The following is a 22684-nucleotide window of genomic DNA, read 5'->3' as shown; positions in this document are numbered from 1 at the left end:
GCCCCTGGGGCCACACGAGATGCTCTAGTCTTTTTCCTTGCCGACCAAGCCTGGCTTCTCCACGCACCTCTCCTCGTCTCCCTGTTATCTAGATCCCCAGCATTCCCTATTGAACACGTGGCAGCAGATTGTAGCTCCTTCTTATTAGGAGTTAAAAAAAAAAAAAAAGTACATGCCATCTCCAATGACTCCAAGCTCTCCAGGGACAACCTATGTGAGGTTTACAGCTATAGGGAGCATGTGAGGACATTTCTAATTAAATTCTTTAGTGCTTCTACTTGACCTCATTTCAGCAGTGCCATAAATCTTAAAAAAAAAAAAAAAAAAAAAACCCTCAAATCCAAAATTTTAAATAACGCTTATGATTTGGTTTAGAACAGGGACTCTCCTTATTAATCCAGGAGGTGAACACACTTTGGTTGCCAGGGTATATTTTAAGACAGGGTCAGTTAAAGGCCACTGACCATTTCAATTAAAATGTTTTCAAGGATTTCTAAATAATAAACTGATCTTGCCTATAATTATAGGTGAAATAATAATTAAAAAACCCCTCATAATCCTGTGTGTAATGTTATGGCACGCTGTTGGTGTCCACGGACCAAGACAAATACCTCCGTGAGACAGGGAGCTGTGGAGACAATTAAAGCATAAATCCCAAGCACCCATTAACACCCAGGCTCTATTAGGCTGACTCTGTCTTTGGTCACATTAAAGCCCCATAGCATTTGCTAGTGGCTTGAAGGGAATGGTGTTGGTCCTTCTTAAATGAAGATGTAATTCCACTCTGTAAATCTCTGCTGTAATTGGTTAATAAGCATACACTTTGGCAAAGGAACCACTGGGAATGATTGGTGGGAGAAAGTCCCCCTCTTAATTCTCACTTGCCACAGTTCTTCTCGCTTAGGGGTTGTTCTCCTTTGCACATCTCCTGGGCTTTCGGAGTGTGGGGACCTGGAAACTCCAAGTACATTGGTTCCTACTCAGAGGCCACTCATGACGCAGAATGGTGGCATCATTTCATCTGTCTCAACCTCAGCACTGTAGGCATTGGGTTGGACAATTCCTCCTTGCATGGAACTGTCCCATGCGTTCTGGGGTGTTGAGCAGGGCCTGGGCGACTAGAGGCCAGTAGTGATCCCTTACCCTGTTGTGACAACACGAAGTGTTTGCAGATGTTGCCAAATGTCCCTTGGGGGCACCATCTCCGCATCCCCCCCACACTGCAGTTAAGAACCACTGGTCTAGTCAGATGCTCCCATGTGCCGCAGTCTTAGCACCCTACAATGGTGACTCACGATAATGCAGTTCCTCTTCTTGGCTTGATTCTCTTCTGCCCTGGTTTCTATCACCTTTTCCCCCTTTGGACTGTCCTCCCCTTCATGTTCTGCTCCTGCCTCTCTCTGCACAGCTTGTGGCTTCTGGGGTGTGACCTGTAGTCATGACTAAAGGCTCCTGAGCCTGAGCCAGTCTGAGGCTCTTCCTGCCAGGAGTCCCCTGTGACAGGCTGCCTACAGAGCTCAACCCTTGCCTCTGGTCCCCCTGGACAAAGTCTAGCCTCCACCACCCCTGAAGGCAGCTTCGCAACTGCAAACCAGTCTCTCCCAGAATACGAGCTGCCCCTGGCTGGAAGAGAGGTCACGATGGAACCTTTATGCTTCTTTCCAGGCTCTTGGAGAAAGGTATCCTCTCTCCTTAACTTTCAGGTTTCCACTGTATCTGATAGAGCCAGGGGCACCATAATTCACTCTGTCTTTTGGGTTTATTTTGAATGCTCAGTTTATTTCTTTTAAGAGTCTCTGGCCAGGTATTAGAGAAAATGAAATTTGGGCTGTTCTGTGAACTTGAGCTAAAATGTAACACTTGGTGCTGTTGCCAAACTGCTGGCATTCTTGCATCTGGGGCCTCGTGCCTTTGGTGGGGTGGGAGGCGGTACCAGGTGCAGGGCAGGATGGTGCTCTGGAAATGGGCAGCGCGGTTGCAGGTTAAAATACAAGACACTGAATTTAACTGGAATTTCAGATAAGCAACAAATATTTTTTATATAAATATGTCCCATACAATATGGGCTATACCTACGCTAAAAAAATCATCTACCTGAAATTATAATTTAACTGAGCGTTTTTATTTTTACTTAATCTAGCCACTCTAGGCAGGCCAGATCTCTTTCTCTCAGGGGATGTTGGATCTGAACTTGACCCCACCACCCTACCCCTAGTTTCTCAGATTCCTCTGTGGACCTGGCCGTGATTGCTCTGAGCCCCTGCATGGCAGGGGTCACCAGGGGGAAGTGAGGGCTCAAAGGGAACCCAGTGCAGATGCAATCTCATCCTTTCACATCCCGTTGCCCTGACCGTGCTGGCCACAGGGCCCAGAGATCTGGGTACCTTTCTAGGCTTGGCTCCTCACAGACACCCCCTGGGTCACAACCCTGTTGTGGTTTGCCACTCTGTTCAAGGCAGTGTCCATGTGTGTTGTCTCACTGAAAAGTGAAAGGTTCAATCGAGGCTAATTTGGCTTGCAGCTCCTGATCTCGTAACTCAGTGTTCTACTGGATTCTCCCTCCATTGCTTCTGAAATTCTGCCCATCTGGGTTATCTGCATGCCTCCCCACCCCCCAGTGCTCCCACGTCCCATGCAGCAGAAACGTCTGGTCACTCTTAGGTAGTGTCACCAACTACCTTGGTTTGCTTGGGACTGAGGGGTTTCCTGGAACTCAGGGCTATCCACGCTGTAACTGGTGAAGTTCTGGACAAACCAGGATGACGTGGTTGCCCACTGTGGAGGTTGTTGGCAGAGATCTCTGGGTACATGGTTTGCATTGAGCAAACCTCCCAAATTCAAATGTCAACCCACTGAATGATAGGGTCCTTACTCAGACTCATACCAGGTTGGTGAATGAAAGTGAATTCTAGGCCCTCAACAAACAGCCTGCTCTTCAGTGTTGAATTGACCCTCACCTCCACCAAGAGGCCTTCCTGGACCATTCTGCCCAGGTAGCCCCAAGCCCTAAATTCCGATCAGGTCTTCATAGCATGCCTCACAATTGGTAGTCACATATATACATATATTTTGGGGGTGAGGGGGTGGGGACCACTTGCTTGTTGTAGGTCCTCAATAGCCAATAAACCCCATGAGGGCCACCAACAAATGTTTTGTTTATTGCTGAAACCCCAGAACTTAGAATCATCTTGGCACACTGCAGGTGCTCCAGAAATACCTATTGACTGAGCAAATGGATGATTCAGTGCTTTGCAGTGCCAGGGGCCAGGGTCTAAGGAGGTGGGGCTGAAGAAATAGAGCCCCTGCCCTTAAAGGGTTGGAGGGCAAGACTGAGGTTTAAGCAGATGGTGCCAGCACAACGTGGAAGGTTTATGGAGGTACGAGGACCAGAGGGAGCTGTATGAAGCCATGTCCAAGAAGGCTCAGCAAAGGATTTGCCCAAATCATTGTTTTAAATGGATCATCAGGGATGGCCCAGGACTCCTTCCTCTCTTCTTGACAAAAACACTGTAGGGGGGAGAAATGTAAGGACACTGGGGCATGGGGTGGCACTGGGGTTCAGGGTCCCATAGGGTGGATGTGAGTGAGGGAGGCTATATATAAAAATTGACTTGGGGAGGTTGGACACACATCTGAGGCAAATTACGCCCAGGTCCATCCAGCAATCCTATTAAAAAAAAAAAAAAAAAAAAAAGACTGGATTTCTTGGTTACCCATTTTCTGTCTTACCAAGATGTGCCAGATTCTTCCTATTCTCCACCTTTCTCACAGTTTGTCTGTGTGGTGCCATTTTGACTAACCTCCTCATCGCACTCTGAAACCCACCACAACTCCCATCTGCCCCTCAGCCCTGCGCTGGCCAACAGCATCTTCCTCCTCTTCGAACTCTATCCTCTCAGTTTGCTGGGAAGCAAGGGGCACACCTATTTAAACATCTTATACCAATTTGTGCATGACCGCTTTGGGCTATCTAAATCTAAAGAGCAGTCTGATTTTTAAGAAGGAATCATTTACCTGTCTGAATTCCCATTGCTTGCAGGAGTCTAACCCCACCAATTCCACCAAAGCCACCATCTGGCCTCCTCCCTTGGCCTCGGTTCCAAAACCCCATTGGCCCCTCACACAGGCATTTTCTTAGGCAAAGTACAGATGTTGAATTCCTATGCCAAAGAGTGAAGGTTACCCAAAATGTAATTTTTATGCTCATCCATCCATCCATCCATCCATCCACCATTCAATACTTTTGACTGCCGACTGTGCCAGGTACCGTCTTAGCTTCCCAGATGGGTCCTGTTCTAATGGGACTCACATTCGGTAGACAGGAGGCAGAGCAAATAAACAAACAAAATCAATCGATAAACAAGAAAACATCAGCTAGTGGTAAGTGCTATGAAGAAAATACATCACCGTGGATAGAGCTCAATGGAGAAGTGGGAGGAGGGGACTGCTTTAGAATGAGGGGTCCGGGAAGGCCTCCCGGAGGCGGTGACATTTCAACCGAATCAGGAGTCCGCTCAGAAAGTGAGTCCAAAGGAGAAGAGCTGAAGAAGGAAAAAGCATCTTGGAATCGATGGCATCTCAACGGGGAGAGAAAACGAACCCCACATCCACAGAGAAGGCACCCCCAACTCGCCTTTGCTAATGCCGACGTGTACCATGGGAACCTGGCTTTCCCCTTGGCTCACCCAGTGGAATCCAGTCTGATTCAGTAACTGATACAGTAACGGACTCTTCTTTGCTGAGCTCTGTGAAATTAGGCACTTGGTGAACTGGCATTAGGGAGGAGGGGAGAGGGTTTTTGCCACAACAGGCCAAAACAGTCTGCCGAAACGTTCCCCGAGGCACCACTTTCCCCAATGGAAGTAACGGGTGGCCATCTGCAAACTGCTTAGCCATCCTGACCACCACCAACCAACCCTCATTAGCTGCAGCTGGAACAAAGGCACCTTCCTGGAAGGCCCCATCGGTCAAAACAAAACAAAACAAAACAAAAGTTTTACCTGGATGCGCCTTAAACTAACTCCCAGTGGTGTCCTGTATCAAAGCCACACAATTGACAGAATGGAGGATGGGAGATCCTGTTTCAGCAGCCCCCAGTCAAACACTTCTTGGCTGAAACAATTCTATTTAGAAAGCCGCCGCTGCCTATACGTTTCTGCAATGAGCTAAAACTTTTCATTTCCTTCTAAGAGTGCTTGTAACGTTGGTTATTTTAAGGACATCTTTTTTTTTTTTTTTTTAAGATTTTATTTATTTATTTGAGACAGAGAGAATGAGAGAGACAGAGAGCTCATGAGAGGGGATAGGGTCAGAGGATGAAGCAGACTCCCTGCCGAGCAGGGAGCCCGATGCGGGACTCGATCCCGGGACTCCAGGATCATGACCTGAGCCGAAGGCAGTCGCCCAACCGACTGAGCCACCCAGGCGCCCTATTTTAAGGACATCTTAATAGTTCCTGCTTTACCCACCCAGTTTGGGACAGATTCTTGCTAATCTCAATGTCTCCTAACACATAACAATTTTTTTTTTTTTTTTTTGGTTTGTTTTATTCTGTCCCCAGGAAACTGCAAAGAAGGTTCACCCCTGGGCTTGGATTAATTCTGGTGTTAATTTATCTTATTTGGATCAGAAAACAAATGCACCACGTGTTCCATACACTGGGATTACTTTTGTTTTTTAAAATTAACTTCTCACGGTTAAGACATGCAGAGTTACATAGAAAGGGTTAACAGAGCCACTAAGAATTAAATGGTACTACCTGATCATAAATTTTGCTCTTTGTAATAAAGCAATTTTCTCTGCGTTGTAGCCTTACGAATATGATACAGTGTCTGAAATAATAACTCTATTTCAGGCAGCCCGCATTCTCCCCCTTCTCTCAGCTAAATTCTTACATGATTCCCCTGGTTTTACAAGTATTTTTAATAGGGTGGATGTTCCAGATTCTTCCACACAGTCAAATCCTTTCATAATCAGAGACTTGTTTTTCCATAGGAATTTAATTCCCTCTGCAGAACTCTAACGTGGGTTGGCCTGATCTGGTTTACATTTTCTGACATGTTTTCCTTCCCCTGAAGATTAACTTAACTATCACTTGGCTCCTTCTCAATCCTTTTCATCTCATTTTCACTTAAAAAAAAAAAAAAATCTGATTTCATTCAGTAGGGTATCTTACACTGTTGTGTGAAGATAGGGATTTTAGTTCTGGGAACAAGGTGGGTTCCTGCCAAGTGTTTCTCACTTGGATTCTAGATGATGCTCAGATTGTCTGGTATTAACATGAGCCCAGGATTCTTTAAAAACAACAACAATCCAGCTTGATGAGATGAATGTCTCTATTAAGCATGAAGGCAAGTCAATAAAATTTTACCTAAAAATGCAGTCGTGTTAGTCATTTATCATTAGGTACAAAACACACTGAATTTGGTAAAACAAAAAAATTTTTTTTAATTATCCAGAATTCTGTTAACTCCTTTCTTTAGACCCTTTTTCATGCCTTAGGATTCAGCTAAGAAAAATCTCCTCTTTGGAGATCTAGTTGGTTCCTTATTACTTCATCTTTCTTCCTTCCTTCCTTCCTTCTTCCATCATAGAGCTAATTACAGCTTGCACTTGTTTTATTCTTTGTTTGGTCTGTCTTTGCCACTATTCTATGTTCTATGAGCCTGTAACATAACAGTTGCCACGCTTACTGAACCCAGACCAGTGCCTGACACAAAGCAGGTGCTTAATAAATGTTTGGTAAATTAATAATCATAAAAAAAAAAAAAAAGGCAGGCCCCAGAGGGGGCAATTTTCTACTCAATTCTCTGATCTGGCTTCCTACATTAACTGAATTGGCCAGTGACCAGCATGGTCTCATCGGTCTATTTCCAATCAGTGATGAACTCTCAATGCTCTGCTGCTGCCCTTTTAGAAGCAGAGGTGTCCACAGATGCTCCCTCCCAGGTGGGGAAATGCTCCCCCAATCCCAGGCCTCCTGGGTCCCTCCTTCCATGGGTCAGGCTCCGGTGCCTGGCACTCTGAACACACACATTTCTCAGGGCTGTGTAAACCTTGCAGAGGAAGCCATCCAAAGAAGAGAGAGCTTCAGGCCCAATCCCCCACCAGGATTTGCATGCCTCCACGCACGAGCCGATCTGCAGAGAGTAGCACGCGTCAAGGAGACCACTCAGCAGCTCAGCTTTCTCCAGTTTGCTGGAAGACAGTGGAAAAGTCACCTGATGTCTTTGGCCATCAGCCTTTCGATTGTCACAATGAGGGGCTTGGACTACATAAATTCCGTATTATTTCCCTGTAATGCCCTAGCCTTTTGCAGTTGCTTATGTTATACTGAGTGGCCGCATTTCTTCCCCAGGTGGGAATCAGCCCTTACACTGGTGCTCAGAGGACACTCTGCATCTGAGTGGTGGGAGCAGTTAAAGCCCGTAATTCCATGATGATGAGCACCAGGTCTGAGGTTCTTGAACAATTCATGTCTATTTATAGAGAATCTGGGATCCCATCCAGCAGTCCTGCTGATTGCATCAACCAAATAATAAACGTGCTTGAGAAATCCGTTATGTGTCAATTCCAGGAGCCTGGGTTAGCAGCTCAGCTCTCACGGCTTGCTAGTCTGGCTGGCCTTCACAGGGTGACCAACCAGCGTGGTTTGCTGGGGACTGGGTGGATTCCCAGAACTCAAGCCTTTCAATGCTAAAACCAGCACAGTGCCAAACACCCAGCAATCGGTAACCCAGCTCTACTTGCCTCTAATAATGCTGATTAAGAGCCTACCATGTGTTACCTTTTACGAGGACTTTACCAGTATCATGGGATCTTCACAACAACACTTATGATATTAGAATCACGCCATTTCACAGATGATGAGACTAAGGCCCAGAAAGGTTACACAACTTTCTCAAGGTCACAAGGCTACTGAGCATCAGAATAAGCAATCATTTCAAATCAGGAATTTGAAAACTGACTGGGTGTTTTAGGACATCAAGGAATGATTGGTAACTGTTGTGGATGTGATATTATTATTATGGTTACTGTTTTTTAAAAGTGTGAATCTTTTTTACTGATGAAAAAAATCAAGGGCGCCTGGGTGGCTCAGTTGGTTAGGCGACTGCCTTCGGCTCAGGTCATGATCCTGGAGTCCCGGGATCGAGTCCCGCATCAGGCTCCCTGCTCAGCAGGGAGTCTGCTTCTCCCTCTCCCACTCCCCGTTTGTGTTCCCTCTCTCGCTGTGTCTTTCTCTGTCAAATAAAATAAAAAAAAAAAAAAATCAAATAAAACCCATGTCCGTTAAGTCTTATCAGGCTCAAATCCCCATGAGTGATCTCCGCCAGTGCCGATCCCGAGGATCACAATAATGTACAAAGTTTCAAACCCAGAGGCTCATGCTGGGTCTGCCCCTAACAAAACAAGTGATCTTGGGGGAGTCACTTTGTCCCTTTCTTCCTCTAAATTAAGTAGCTTGGTGTGATTATTTCCATGCCCCATTTTTCTGTGTGATTATCAGGCTGAATGATGGTAGTTACCTGGGTCTGGTGGGACAGTTTTCTACACGAGGGTTCTTTAATAGAATATAGACTGTGCCCAATATATATTTTCCAGTTTGCCTGGTTTTAGACATAATCTTCATCACAAATATATTTTTTTTTCTAGGAGAAAAGTCTTGATATTCAAACTTCTTAGTGTTTATTTGGTTAGCAGTGGAATCTTTTCTTCAAATGAAATATTCCCAGATGCCTAACTTTATAAAACCTTTTAAAGCGAGTTGTTCTCATCTAAAGGAGAGCCAAGAATCCCCAAAATAGCATCTTTTGGAAACTTCCTGGTCTATGGCATCCTGGCCAGCATAAATCTAAGAAGATTGAAAGAAATACTCAGTAATGCAATGATTATGTCTCTATAAAGTAGGGTCGGCAAACTTTGTGGAAAGGGCTGAACAGTAAATATTTTAGGCTCTGTGGGCCATAAGGTGTCTGTCTCCTCAATTTGTAGCATAAACACAGACAATCCATAAAAGAATGGATGTGGCCAAGTTCCCATATAATTTTATTTATAGGCACAAATGTGAATTTCATATACTTTTCAAGCGCCACAAAATATTCTCCCCGCTCCCTCCCTGACCACTTGAAAATGTAAAAACTATTCGTCGTTGGTGGGCCATATGAAAACAGGTGGTGGGCCTGACCTGGCACATGGGCCACTGTGTGTGGACCCGTTGTAAAGCCTACTCATTCACAGGAGACACTAAAAGGTGCCAGTAGCCTCGTTTCAAGTCTGGCCTCTAAGAGTTACTCTCTGCACATTTGTGGGAGAGCTTTGCAAGCCCTCAAGGCCTCAGCTTCCTCAGATGTAAGAGGGGAGTAAAAGAAACCTATATACGGCCAGGGATACATGGGGAGTCTCTGTACTTCCCACTCAGTTTTGCAGTGAGCCTAAAACCGTTCTTAACTATAAACTCTACTTTAAAGATAAATAAATAAAGCCTACTTCGTGAGTTTATTGTTAGGATGAAATGATATAAGACGATAAAAACTCTTTGCACCTGGTGGGCATTCTTAAACTGTCATTACCCAGCTCTCCTGGAAACTAGGGACCTGCCCTTCTTGGCCTTACTCCTGATTAACCTTCAAAGAGCAGCGACCCTGGTGCGCCAGAGCCCTGGAGCAAGGAACCTGGATCCGGGGCGGGTTTTGGCAGAATGAGCTGACCTAGAATCAGTGCGGATGAAACTTACAAGTGTACCTGCCCCGCCGCCCCCCCCACCTCATGACTGGCTGAACTCCGGGGCCTTTCCCCTGGGAGACAAGCTTGTTTGCCTTTCTTCTGCAACTTTTCCCAAAGGTCTGGGCAATGTTCGCTTAAGTATCTTTATCACTGTTGCCTCCAACTCCTGCCCTAGATTCCCCATCTTGGCCATGAGAGCTATATATAATCCCTGCTGAGGTTCCCGTGGCCTTCCTCCTCCAGCCACCTGCCTGGAAGGTGGGGGTCCCATAGCACTCTTCCCCTCCTTCATTTCTCCACTCCTTTACCCTCTGCCCCACTGAGCTGCCTCTTCTCTGGGCAGCTCTCTGGCCTCGAAATGTGGAGTGTCCACTGCTCCTGGGGGTACATTTCTGGACTGGCTGGCCGTGTCCAGCTTGTCCTGTCTGTAGGAACTGGGGTCTGGGCTATCACTCTTCCTGCTCAGAGTCTTGTTTAGTGGCTTTAGATCTCTGTATTGTCATCGCCGAAAGACTCCTGGTGGGTCTTCTCCTTTCTTCTCTCCCTCAGCCCCCACCTAAAGTCTGCACAGGAGGGATGGCTCTGTGCATTCTAAATTCAAGGCACATACCTATCCTCAGTCAAGTTCATCCTGCCCCTCCCATGTTGTTCAACATCACTAGCCATCAGGGAAATTCAAATCAAAACCACACTGAGATACCACCTTACACCAGTTAGAATGGCAAACATTAACAAGGCAGGAAACAACAAATGTTGGAGAGGATGCAGAGAAAGGGGAACCCTTTTACGCTGTTGGTGGGAATGCAAGCTGGTACAGTCACTTTGGAAAACAGTATGGAGGTTCCTCAAAAAGTTAAAAATAGAGCTACCCTATGACTCAGCAATTACACTACTGGGTATTTACCCCAAAGACACAGATGTAGTGAAAAGAAGGACCATATGCACCCCAATATTCATAGCAGCAATGTCCGCAATAGCCAAACTGTGGAAAGAGCCAAGATGCCCTTCAACAGATGAATGGATAAAGAAGATGTGGTCCATATATACAATGGAATATTACTCAGCCATCAGAAAGGATGAATACCCAACTTTTACATCAACATGGATGGGACTGAAGGAGATTATGCTAAGTGAAATAAGTCAAGCAGAGAAAGACAATTATCATATGGTTTTACTTATATGTGGAACATAAGGAATAACACGGAGGACATTAGGAGAAGGAAAGGAAAAATGAAGGGGGAGAAACTGGAGGGGGAGACGAACCAGGAGAGACTGTGGACTCCGGGAAACAAACTGAGGGTTTCAGAGGGGATGGGGATGGGGGGATGGGTTAGCCTGGTGATGGGTATAAAGGAGGGCACGAATCGCGTGGAGCACTGGGTGTTATACGCAAACAATGAATCATGGAACGCTACATCAAAAACTAATGAAGTACTGTATGGTGACTAACATACATAATAAAAAAATAAAAACAACTCTCATTTTACTTTTCTTTTTGTTTAAAAACCAGAGCACATCCTGTATATTTACATTACAGAAGTAACCCATATGCCTTATTCAAAGTGCAAAAAAGTTGAAGAGAAAAATAATCAACCATACCCTTATCCAACATTTTGAAATAACTTCCTATCGAAGGATTTAGAGATATTGCTGGGATTATAGTAGTGGATGCTGTCTAGTCATTTAACTCAGCAACGCTACTATTTTTCCGTTATTACTCTCTTAGTGAGCATCACTCTATGACTTCGTAATATTTCAACCAGGGATCACATTCTGTTTTATTTAATCATCTCCGTTTTATTGAATATTTGTTTCCAGTTTCCACCATTATAAATAATACTCAAAACAATATATTTGTGCATTGATGATTTTTATTGTATCTTAAATTACTTATTTATGGTTGACTGCTACAGGTAGAATAACTACAAGAACATCTGAAAGGTACTTATGTGTTTTTTAAGGGAAAAGCATTGTCAGGGTGTGTGTTGAATGATGTGGTCACTGCTGACTTTCTGCGTTTTCCCGGCTAGTCGAGAATCTTGGTCTTGGGCTGCTCCCCCAGAAGCATCCTCAAGAAAATTCCCGATCAGCTTGCCACCCTGACACCAAACCACGATCTTTCCTTCCCTTTAGCTTACTTGGCTGCAAACTCTACCAGATCAACTACATGGACCAACTTTTGTTTCGGAACATAAATACCAGCTCAACCATTCGTCATTTCGCCTGACCTTTCTGAGTACATCAACTTGTCTCTGATCTATAGCAAACCTAACCGCTTTGTTTTAAGAGAAATTCCAAGAAGGGAATCCCCAGATCAGCTTTAGCCTGGTAAGTGAAGCTATAATACTGCACTGTGAAAACCTTGGGGGGATCAAGCAGTCACATTGCTCTGGCCCCTTGTCTGCCACTGTTCACTGGTAGTTTCATGTGTCCTGAAAACGTCTTCTTTCTGAACATCCCGAGGGCCAGATTGCTTCCAGGAATCCTGCATCCAATTGGGTGACTGCACGTACACTCCCTCAAGTGCATCCTCCCATAGCCACGTATCTGGCTGACTTCAGAAAAGCATGAACTGATCTTGGTTTTGGCTCAGGTCACGATCTCATGGGTCCTGAGGCTGAGCCCCACATGGGGCTCCATACTCAGCAGGGAGTCTGCTTGAGATCCTCTCTCTCTGCCCTCCCCCGCTCACTCTCTCTCTCTCTCAAATAAGTAAATCCAAAAAAAAAAAAAAAAAGGTTGGCTTTTGCCTTTTCTGTCAAATAGCCCCACCAGCTCTTTGCGCCAACCTGTAGCACTCCCTCGGTGGGACCGGTCTGCGGCAGAAGATTCCGGGGCACGACGGTTATCAGAAGTGACTAGGGTGCCCTCTATTCTCATTCTGGGAGACAGCAACCTCCTGTGTCAAGTGACAGCAGTGTAATTCGCTACCTGCCTCCTTTTCAGAATGAGTAAAAACCCGATCCATCCAGAAAATCCATCTGGAACTGATCTCCATGCTTTTATATTTAGGCAGCATTTACCTTACGGAAATATCAGATTTGCTTTACTGCCAGAAAGGGCCTTGGAGCTCATCTTGAGAGCCTGTTGGAGGTTTTAGCTGGGGGTCACAGGCAGCCACTTCTAAACCCTTGCCTGATGGGCTGTCCTTGGTCTGGGGAAAGATCGTCTTGGAGTGGCGGCACAGATTTGGGAGGGAAGGTGGCCTCTGGGGCTGTGAAGACCGCCCCCGGCCAGCTATGCTCCCTGTCCTCACCTGTCGGTGGGAAGAAGAGACGCATCTGCCAAGCGCTCTGCATGGCACTTGGCACGAGAGGTGACCAACGCTGAGAATCATTATCGTCGGCTAGGTGGGTCCCCTGGTGAACTGCGGCAGCCAAGACGATGACCAACGTAGGCAGGTCACCATCCCAACCCAAAGAGCATCCATTTTACTCTTGCACTTCACAGGTGAGGACAGTGACCTACAGGTGACTCGGTGGCTGACCTGAGGTCATGTTAGGACTTACACTCAGCTCTCCTGACCCAAAGCCCACTGTTCCTTCTGGTACCGTGCACTGCCTGCCAAAAATTCAGGCCACCATCTTGCCCTCCGGACAAGGACACACCAGGAGGTGGCTGAGTTGACCGTACGGAGATGGGCAAGTCACATGCCCACCGAGGTCTTAGCCATGGACGTGGGTCTCTGGGCTGGGACAGCTGGGTTTCCCTAGCAACCTGACCTCCCTTTCTGAGTTCCGGACACCGCTTCCCGGGTCTGTTCAACAACACCCCACGGGCACAGGAGGCAGACGCACCTTTCTCTGCAAACCGTCTGGAGGACATTTTGACAATACACTTTTAAGCCTGAAAAAACTCCCCATTGGTGCTCACATGCATCTACACAGGAGATAAAATGTCATAGAACGTTTCAAACAAAGAGCACACGTAAAAACTGTCGCCCTCCGAATAAGGTCTGTCGCTTGGCGAATAGTGTACCCTGATGTTCATTTCCTGATTTTGCTAGTGTACTGTGGTTATATGAGATATTATCATTGCAGGGAGCCGAGACCTTTCTGTACTATTTTTGCTACCTCTTGTGACTCTAAAATTATTTCAAGATTAAAAAAAAAAAATTCAACATACAAGTCCCCATGCTTTGCCCCGTTCTTCCAGAAATTATCCTAAGGAAATAAAGATGCATACAGAAACAGCCCTAACATCCACCATAGGAAGTTTTAAAGGAAATTCTCACGCAGCTAGTCAATGGAGAGTGCGGAGCCTAAGTCACCCCGTGGTGAGGACAGTGATCACAGTGAGGGGTGAACGTCAGCGCGGCTGGGCTTTGCAATGTTGTATCTGCTGGACCTTACACGAGCTTTTAGGCATCTCTGCCCCTTGGACTCCTCATCTGTGAAATGAATATCAGGTTTACCTTGTGGCATCGTTGGTGTTGAATCTATACCTGTAAAGCATGTGCAGAACAGCATCTGACACCTTTATGTGCTCAATAAACATGAGCTATTATCATGTTAAGGAACACTAATGATAGGAGAAATTGTTGCTATTAGTGAAAACTGGGGACTCTAAAACTGTATTTATAGTACCGACGGGCACAGAGATGCATGAAGCAGTGACTGTAAGGTCTCCCCGCGGCGTTACAAGTGTTTGTCTTCAGGTGGTGCTTCTTTGTTTCCCTCTTTACGCTCTTCTACGATTTCTAAAAATAATTCAATAGCACTAGGGTTTTGAACTTTTAAAGGAGGATAAAAGGTGACCCTTGGTTAAAATGAGTGGATACGTGACGACCTCTCTGCTGCTGTGAGGCTGAGCTGCTCTGCCTGGAAACTCAGCCACACAGTGACTTCTGTGCGACCTGTTGAGCCCCGGACGTCAGTTTCTGAGATGCCCGTACTCCCTAAGGAAGGAGGAGTGGGGTGTAAGTCTCCAGGGTGCACAGTTATTTGCTGTTGCCAATACAATACCCATGCTGGCTGTGAGCCCTGGGGTCCCCAAGCGCACGCAGTCTGCCCATAAAACATGGGCCATGCTTGGGAGACTGGGGAGATGCAGCGTCTAGAGAGCTGGCCCCGGCAGGATGATCGGTCACCTGCCGCAGTCTCCACACTCCCATTCCCATCCCCAAACAGGAGTCTCCGAGGGACACAGGCTAACCGACGGGGTTGCACCCCACGCTGCTCCAGGGAGACCATTCTGGGGCCCAATCCCATTTTCTTATTTTTTTCTTTATGCTTTCCTCTTCTCTCCTGTAATGGAGCCAACCCACAGTGGCTGGGCTTCTCTCCTCGGGCCTGGTTGTTCTCATGAAGGTCTCTCGTGGGCACTTGTGGGCACTCAAGCCTCCTATTCATCCTTGTCCAGGGTTCTGGCTCCTTCTCTAACCCTATCGATGACCCTCAGCAGGCTCTGGAAGAGGAACAAGGAGCCGCCGGGCCCTGGGGGTGCAGAGGAATTTAGGGGTCAGGCCCCAGCAGGGCTGCCGTGGTTAGTTAGGCCAGGCGGGAACACAGAGGGCTTGTGTGACCTAAATAGACACCCCCGGTCCCTTCAAGAGGCTGCCCCCACCCTGGCAAGAACACACTAATGAAGCCCCTTTCCATCCTAAGGTCTTCGAGCCTGCGCGAGGCCCAGATTCAGACTGCCAAGGGGTGGTGCCACTTGGCAAGAGGAGTGGAGAGGAGATGGGGAGACACGGCCTCAGAGCTGACCCCCCACTTCTGGAGGACACCACACCAGGCTAAAAGGAAAGAGATCCCCCCAGATCTCATTTTGGAGGTTAAAATTTCTCTCCATTCTATGCCCTCAACGAACATCCCCTAACTCCTGGATGGGTGCCCACTTGGGGCACTTCTCCACTTCAAAGTCCCCAGTGGCTTTTCCAGGGCATTTGGAATAAAAGCCAAGTCTTTACCAGGCTTATTGCTTCCTGCCGCCTCTCGATTTGCCCTCTCCCTTCCTCCAGCAGCTCTAGTCCCTTTGGCCTCCTTTTTGCTCCTTCTACGTGCCAGGTTCCTTCCCAAGGCAGGGCCTTTGCAAATGCTGTTCCTACGCCCGGACAACTTGCCTCCCCCACCTTCTCCCCCACCGACCCCACCCCCCAGCAGGGATTCCTTCTGCACCCCATCACTAGAAGGTGGGCTCTAAGACGGCCAAGTTTGTCTCTGCTGTCCACACGTCGCCCCAGTGCTAAGAACAGGGCAGGGCAGGGAGCAGATGCTGAAGGAGACCATGGAAGAGACGGGCTTTCACTCAGTGGCTCTTTGTGTCACATGCTCTTCGTTGCATGTGAAAACTTGCTTCCCTAGAGAAGGTGGAGTCTGTGCTGGTGCCTTGGGGCGTGGGGTGGGGAGGGGGGAAGTATATCACTGCAATCCGGTGCACTGGCTCGCAGGTCCCGTGGGTCTCCCCTGCCAGCACCTCGCAGGGCACTTGGGCCTAGGTGAGAGGAGCTAAGACCGGAATCAGGGCAGGGACGATGGGAAGGAGCGGAGTGAACAGCCTGAAGACAGCATGAGCTATGCCAAGGAGGAGGGCTACTACAGCCAGACTCAGCAAACAGCCTCACTGCAGACTGTCCCAGGGAAGGTCACATCACCCTGAAAGGCTGCCTGGGAGGGTCATGCTACCTGCCCTGCCTGCTTGGAAGAGGATCTCCTAATTCTGTGCATGTTTTCATCTCTACAGCGGAGAAGAACTGGGGGAGGGCATGTACTTTCTAAATGACTTGCTTCTGTAGAATTATTCATTTCTAACTTTTCAAAAGAGGCAACATTGTCCGAAAGATGCCAAGGTGATAACAGGGAGGGGCCGGGCATCCTGCCCCCCCCCCCCCGGAGGCACCGCCCATAAACACTGAGGTTTGGCTGAGAGCCTCCGAGCAGGACCGCAGAGGCCCAGGCAGACTGCTGGGCTAGGAGCGATGATGTGCTCTGGTCCTCCCTGGCCAGGCCTCTAGTCGTGGGTGGGGAGGGAAAAATGTCGGTGGCCTTGCCCCAGCCTAAAAGGGTCCCGTAGGAGGGACAGACACTGAGCAGGACTACTACAGAAATGGCCCAAGGTACCCAGGGGAGGTCACGTTTTAATTCTAATGGGGCTGGGGGAGCAGGTGTCGGGGAAGATGCTGTGCTGGTGGACTTGAAACCCGAAAGATGATTTAGCCAGAGGCCTATGTGAGAAGGGTGGTCCTGGCGGAAAAACAATACACAAGTGAAAGCAGGCACAGGTGACTCAATGTGTGCATTGTGGGAAAATGGCCCAGAGCATTGTGGGACCCTCCCTCGGGCCAGGTGCTTTGTGGGAAAATGGCCCGGAGCATTGTGGGACCCTCCCTCGGGCCAGGTGCTTTGTGGGAAAATGGCCCGGAGCATTGTGGGACCCTCCCTCGGGCCAGGTGCTTTGTGGGAAAATGGCCCAGAGCATTGTGGGACCCTCCCTCGGGCCAGGTGCTTTGTGGGAAAATGGCCCGGAGCATTGTGGGAACCAGCGGCCACTGCACTGTGGGAAAATGGCCCAGAACATGGTAGGCACCAGTGCATTGTGGGAACTTCCTGCACAGAGCTTGAGATAAGGGGGTCCAAGCAGCTGGGCTGGAAACATGGGCATAGGTTTATTTACTACAGCTGGATTTTTTCCTGCCCCCTTCCCCTTATTTGTTTTTTTCCTCTTTAATACTCATCATCCATTAAAAGCCTGCATGCACTTGACTCATTTATCTTAATCCTTATTGTCTGTTTTACCACCAGAAGAGGAGCTCTAGCAGGACAAGGACTTTGCCATATTTGAACTGTATCCCCTACACTTCTTGGCACACAGAAGGCGCTGGATAAAGGGCTGGTAAGTAAATGAGCTCTGAGGGTCATCCTCGGACCAGCATCACCCGGGGAAGGTAGCATCGTTGCCTGATGGCCTTGGATGTCATGTAAACAAACGTTCTTCATTTTACGACTTATTCTAAAAACCCACACTGGCACAGTACTCAGCTGGCATCCAGTCTGTGACTTCGTGGATGATGCTGCTTAGAGTAAGGCCAAGCGGAGAAAGAAAAAAGAACGCTTTGAAAGAAAACTTTTAGTGTAGCAGAGTGCAGAGGGCAAGGTCCAGGTGGGAAACACCCAAGACTGACAGGCCCAGATGGACATTCTGCAAAGATGACTCAGGCAACAGTCTAGTGTGCCAGGACAAGGGAGCAGGGTAGAGAGGCTGTTCTAAAGGTCCAGGGGACAAAATAGGGGGTGAGCTAAGGGAGTGTGGTGAGGAGCAGTGGGATGGAGGGAGCTGGCAGGCCCTGATCAGGTGTGGAAGCTGGGACGGGGCGCGGGGGGCCGTACCATAGCTCCTACCTGTATCTGTTAGCCCAGGACCTTCCATACAGTAGGTGCTCAGGAAATATGCAGTGAGGGACTCAGTGAGGAGATGGATGAATCACATAATCCTCTGGGGCTTCTCATGCCCCCATCGAAGAGGCAGTTAGACAAGGGCCAGGGGCATGGCAGAGGGCCGGCCAGCCCCACCCGCACCGCAGTCACGGAGGGACTCGCTTCTGGCCAGCCCTCGGGGGCTTTGCAGAGCGACAGGTTCACAGGATGGGAAGGTCCCACCGCAGCCAGGGAAGTGATGAGGACAGGGTCTGGCCTGAAAGACAATTTCTTTGACACTCCTATTAGCCCTGTCTAGACTAACCAGCTTCTCTCCTGACAGTGGAAAGGAGGTAGCAAGGACTCTGCTTCTCCTTAAGTTGCTCACATGGACCTGTCAGGAGCCATTCCAGATCGGCTGCGGGAAACATCCTGAACGAACGTGAGACTCAGTGTTTCTCCCTCCCAGGAGGGGTGAGGACAGCACAGCGGATGCTTCTTTAGAGAGAAACCAGTTCCCCTCAACCCCATTCCACAGTCACACACAGCACAGAATAACAATTCCAGGGGAGGACTCACATTTGTGGGACCCCTACTATGGACCACATACTACAGCACGAGATTTATGTGTTACGATGTCAATGCAGGATGGGTGTTTTTTGCAGATGAAGCATCTGAGGTTTGAGAGTTGAGCTCCTTAGCTAAGGCCATACAACCAGTAAGTATCAGAACTGGAATCTGAACCTAGCTCTTCAACATTGTAAAACTCATGTTCTAATACAGCCTTTGGCTCCATCCAAAATAGTCCTCTGGGCTCTGTGCCTAAAGCAATAGAAAATGTAGACCAAGGACATCAGACTTGGGACAGAAATATTCTGGGACATTTTTGCGGCTAAATGCTCTGGACCTCAGGAGAAAGCCTTCAGACGAAATCTGTGAGGACAAGGGCCTGGGCAGACATCTCCTCTGTTCACTCAACCCCCCAGGGAAGGGTGCTCCAGGCAGAGGGTACAGCATGTGCCAAAGCATGGAAATGTGTTCACTGTCCCCGAAGCAGAGCCAGCAAATGAGGGAGTGGTAGGAGGCGTGGCCAGAGGGATGGGCTGTATTGCCGGACCCTTACTATCATGCTCTTCCTTCTGGAGTAGAATCTGCCCTGAAAAAGGACTCAGGGACTGCACTCCCTAGAGCGCTTCTGATGGTAACGAGGCTCAGCCCAGAGACCACCTGAGTGGGTGACAGTCTCCCAAATATTAGAGGGTTGGCATACTTTCTCCACAAGCTGGTGGGCAGACGGTACTGAAGAGGAGGGAAACAATATATAGTCGTAGCGGTTTCTGAAGAACTTACACATAGTGTCTTGCTCTCTCCTAATGCACGTTTCAAGCAGAATAATGAGTAGAAACATCAGATTCACATTTATCCTGCAGTTTACACCAAAGAAGAGGAGCGAGAGCTCCAAGGCAGCCATTTCGCCCGCGAGATGCACGGGGTGTTGTACGCAAACAATGGCTCGTGGATCACTACAGCAAAAATGAATGATGTATTGCATGGTGACTAACATAATAAAATATAATTAAATTTAAAAAAATAAATAAAAATTAAAATAAAAAAACATGTGGGACATTGTGATTCATAATAAAAAAAAAATATTTGGTCTCTGGCCCCTTTTCTGGCACACAGTTCCTAAAACCCTTGAAATTTCCCATGAGGAGCAAGACAGGTGTCATTTGTCATGTTAACAAGGTGACCTTTGGACCGACCTAAGGATGGGGCTGGTTGCCAGGAGAACCAACCACTTGATTAGAAGGTTGGAGCTTTCAGTCCCACCCCTCAGCTGGGAGGGGAGAGGGGCTGGAGGTTGAATCAGTGGCCACCGTGCAACGGCCAATACTTTCATCAGTCATGACTGTAATGAAGCCTCCATGAAAATCCAAAAGGACAGGGTTCGGAGTGCTTCCTGGTTGGTGAACAGATGGAGATTTGGGAAGAGTGGACTCTCAGAGAACACGGAAGCTCCACGCCCTTGGCCCATACCCATGCATCTCTTCCATGGGTTGTTCCTGAATTCTATCCTTTTACAATAAACATGTAATCTAGTACGTAAAATGCTTCTCAGAGTTCTGTGAGCCACTCTAGCAGATGAACAGAACCCCTACAGGGAATCCTGCTAAGCTCTGATCTATAGCTAGTTGGTCAGAAGCCCAGGTGCTCTGGACTTGGGGCTGGGTCTGAAGTTGAGGTGCGGGTAGTAGCCTTGCAGGACTGAGCCCCCAACCCGTGGCATCTGATGGTGGCATCTGATATTCTCTCTGTGTAGATCGTGTCAGAAGTGAGTGGAATTGTAGAGCACCCAGCTGGTGCCAGAGAATTGTTTGGTGGTATGGAAAAAACCCATACACACATTAGAATTGGGTACAGAAATATAGATGTGACTGGTATTTTCTGTACTTAAACAGCATGACCAAATGTCAGTGCAAGTCATTCAACACACTGACCAGGTTCTTCCTGTGTGCCAGGAACTGGCCCAGGCCCGGAGGATGAGCAGTGAACTCTGTAGGCATGGCCTCTCATGGAGCTTCTAAGGCAGGCGTTAAGCACATAATCACACCCAGGCTCCTTGGCCAAGTCACTGCCACTTTCTCACCTTAGCCTTTCACCTACATAATGGGGATAATTTTGTGAGTAAAGTCAAGAGAGGGATGGGGAATAGCTATATAGAGCTAGAAATACTAAAATGGTACTTGGGGCCATATGATTTGATTTCCATCTCTGGCTATTCCACCCCTCCCCCTTAAGATTTATTTATTTATTTGAGAGAGAGTGCAAGTGCACTTGAGTGGGGGGAGGGGCAGAAGGAGAGAATCCTTAAGCAGACACCCTCCACCCCCCAACCCCCACTGAGCACAGACCCCACCCCACCCCCGACTTGGGGCTCAGTCTCACCACCCATGAGATCATGACCCAAGCCAAAACCAAGAATCAGAGGCTTAAACGATGGAGCCACCCAGGCGCCCCCCGCTCTGGCTATTCTTAAGAGAAGACGTTATCTCTTTTCATGTTCTCCCTAAAGAATCGAAGAATATTTAGGGTTTAGAACAGAGCCCTCTATCCTAAGGTAGCTTAGGCAGTACCATTCTGAAATTTAACTATTCTTCATGGTGATTATTATTTTTTTTTTCCAGGATCCAGAGACCTCCTTTTCCCTTTATTTTGTTTTCTCTTTTCCTCTTGCCAGTCTAGGTCAAAGTGTCTATGCTACCTTCTAAAGCACTGGTTTTAAACAAGTTCTGCCATGGATGTGTGTATGTGTGGTTGGGCGGGGGGGGGGGGGGGGGGGGCGGGGGGAGTTGTCTCTTCAAACCTAAGATTCCATAATGATGAGACTGGAGATTCATGGGAGTTTGCAGCCAGTCCGACTACTCTTGTGACTGTCTTTTCTCTCTGGTAACTCACACTTTCCAAGAGCTCCACTCCTGGGCTTTCATAATGGTCTCCAACCACCATTTCTAGGTGGTCCCAGACCTCTTAATTCCTCTGGTCTCCTGAAAGATTGGTTCTGGCACCGGGTGTGTGTTTCTTCCTGGATGGTCCCAGGCCCACCAGCAGGCAAACCAGACGCAAGCTCCATGTCTATGGATGGGGAAGATCAGAGGGAAACACATCACATCTGGTCTATATCCTGACCGACACATGGCGAGAGGCTCAGAAGACAGTGTGGGATGGAGAGGTGGGGAGACACGGCTGTGAGAGGAGACTGTCTGAAATAATCCCCCATCAGCAGGATTCTGAATGGCAGAATCTTTGTATAGGAAGAGATCCAGGGAGCTTGTAATCCCTCATGCCCATTTGACAGCAAAGAAGTGGAAGCTTGAGAAGCGAGATTACATATTCATAAATAGCAGAGCTCACTCACACTTGAACCCAGGTCTTCTGCCTCCCAACCCAAAGAGAAAAGAGAATAGAGTCACCCTCTGGGCTTGAAACGCCCCGGGGGATTTGGCCGGTGGTAAGGGAACAAAACGAGCTGCTTTCCCTCGAAAATCACCATCGCCTCAGACACCATGCTAAACAGCGTACGATATTTTATCGAATCCATATTGTCACTAAGCATTATAATCTGTGTCCATTTTATTGATGAGGTTAAATGACTCGCTCAACGCTTCCCACCGAGAACATGGCAGACACAGGATTTGAACCCAAAACCCAATGGCAAATGCTGCGTCCACTGGGTCAGACAAAAAGACCCTGGTTTTGCTTTTAAGACAAAGTCTTCCTCTGAGAGGAAAACCAAACCTTACTCGAGGAAGACTTCCCCGAACGCTCCAAGCCACAACAAGCATCTTCTTGACGCAGATGTCTAAATCCTAGGGAATGTGCTTTCCCAACCTTGCTTCTCATGGATCTGAATGCCCACATCTTGAAGACTGATTCCTGCCTTCCTCATATCTCCTAGTATCACTTCCCTCCACCCCACACTTCCCACATTTCAATTCAGTACCAAACTCGAAGGAGATGCTCAAAGAAGATGTGCTGAATCACAGGGAAAACGTCGAGGAAGGGAAGCCATGGGAATAAGGACTTGGCTGTTACTGATCCTTGACCTT

General features: G+C 47.8%; 1 protein-coding gene and 1 long non-coding RNA gene across 3 annotated transcripts in view; one reads left to right on the top strand and one right to left on the bottom strand.

Annotated features, from left to right (window-relative positions):
* MAF (MAF bZIP transcription factor) overlaps positions 1 to 22684 on the bottom strand; it is a 339682-nt gene that overhangs the window by 26070 nt on the left and 290928 nt on the right. The gene's annotated exons all lie outside the window — the stretch shown is intronic.
* Positions 416 to 19023, top strand: LOC123855241 (uncharacterized). Its single transcript, XR_006793484.3, has 4 exons — positions 416 to 1679; positions 11857 to 12051; positions 17466 to 17556; positions 18421 to 19023. It is a non-coding gene; the product is annotated as an uncharacterized LOC123855241 (long non-coding RNA).

The sequence above is a fragment of the Mirounga angustirostris genome, unplaced genomic scaffold (genome assembly GCF_029215605.1).
Source record: "Mirounga angustirostris isolate CCGP_5_RB_7025 unplaced genomic scaffold, mMirAng1.0.hap1 SCAF_16, whole genome shotgun sequence".
Lineage (NCBI taxonomy): Eukaryota > Metazoa > Chordata > Mammalia > Carnivora > Phocidae > Mirounga > Mirounga angustirostris.
This window is presented reverse-complemented; position numbering and strand designations above follow the sequence as displayed.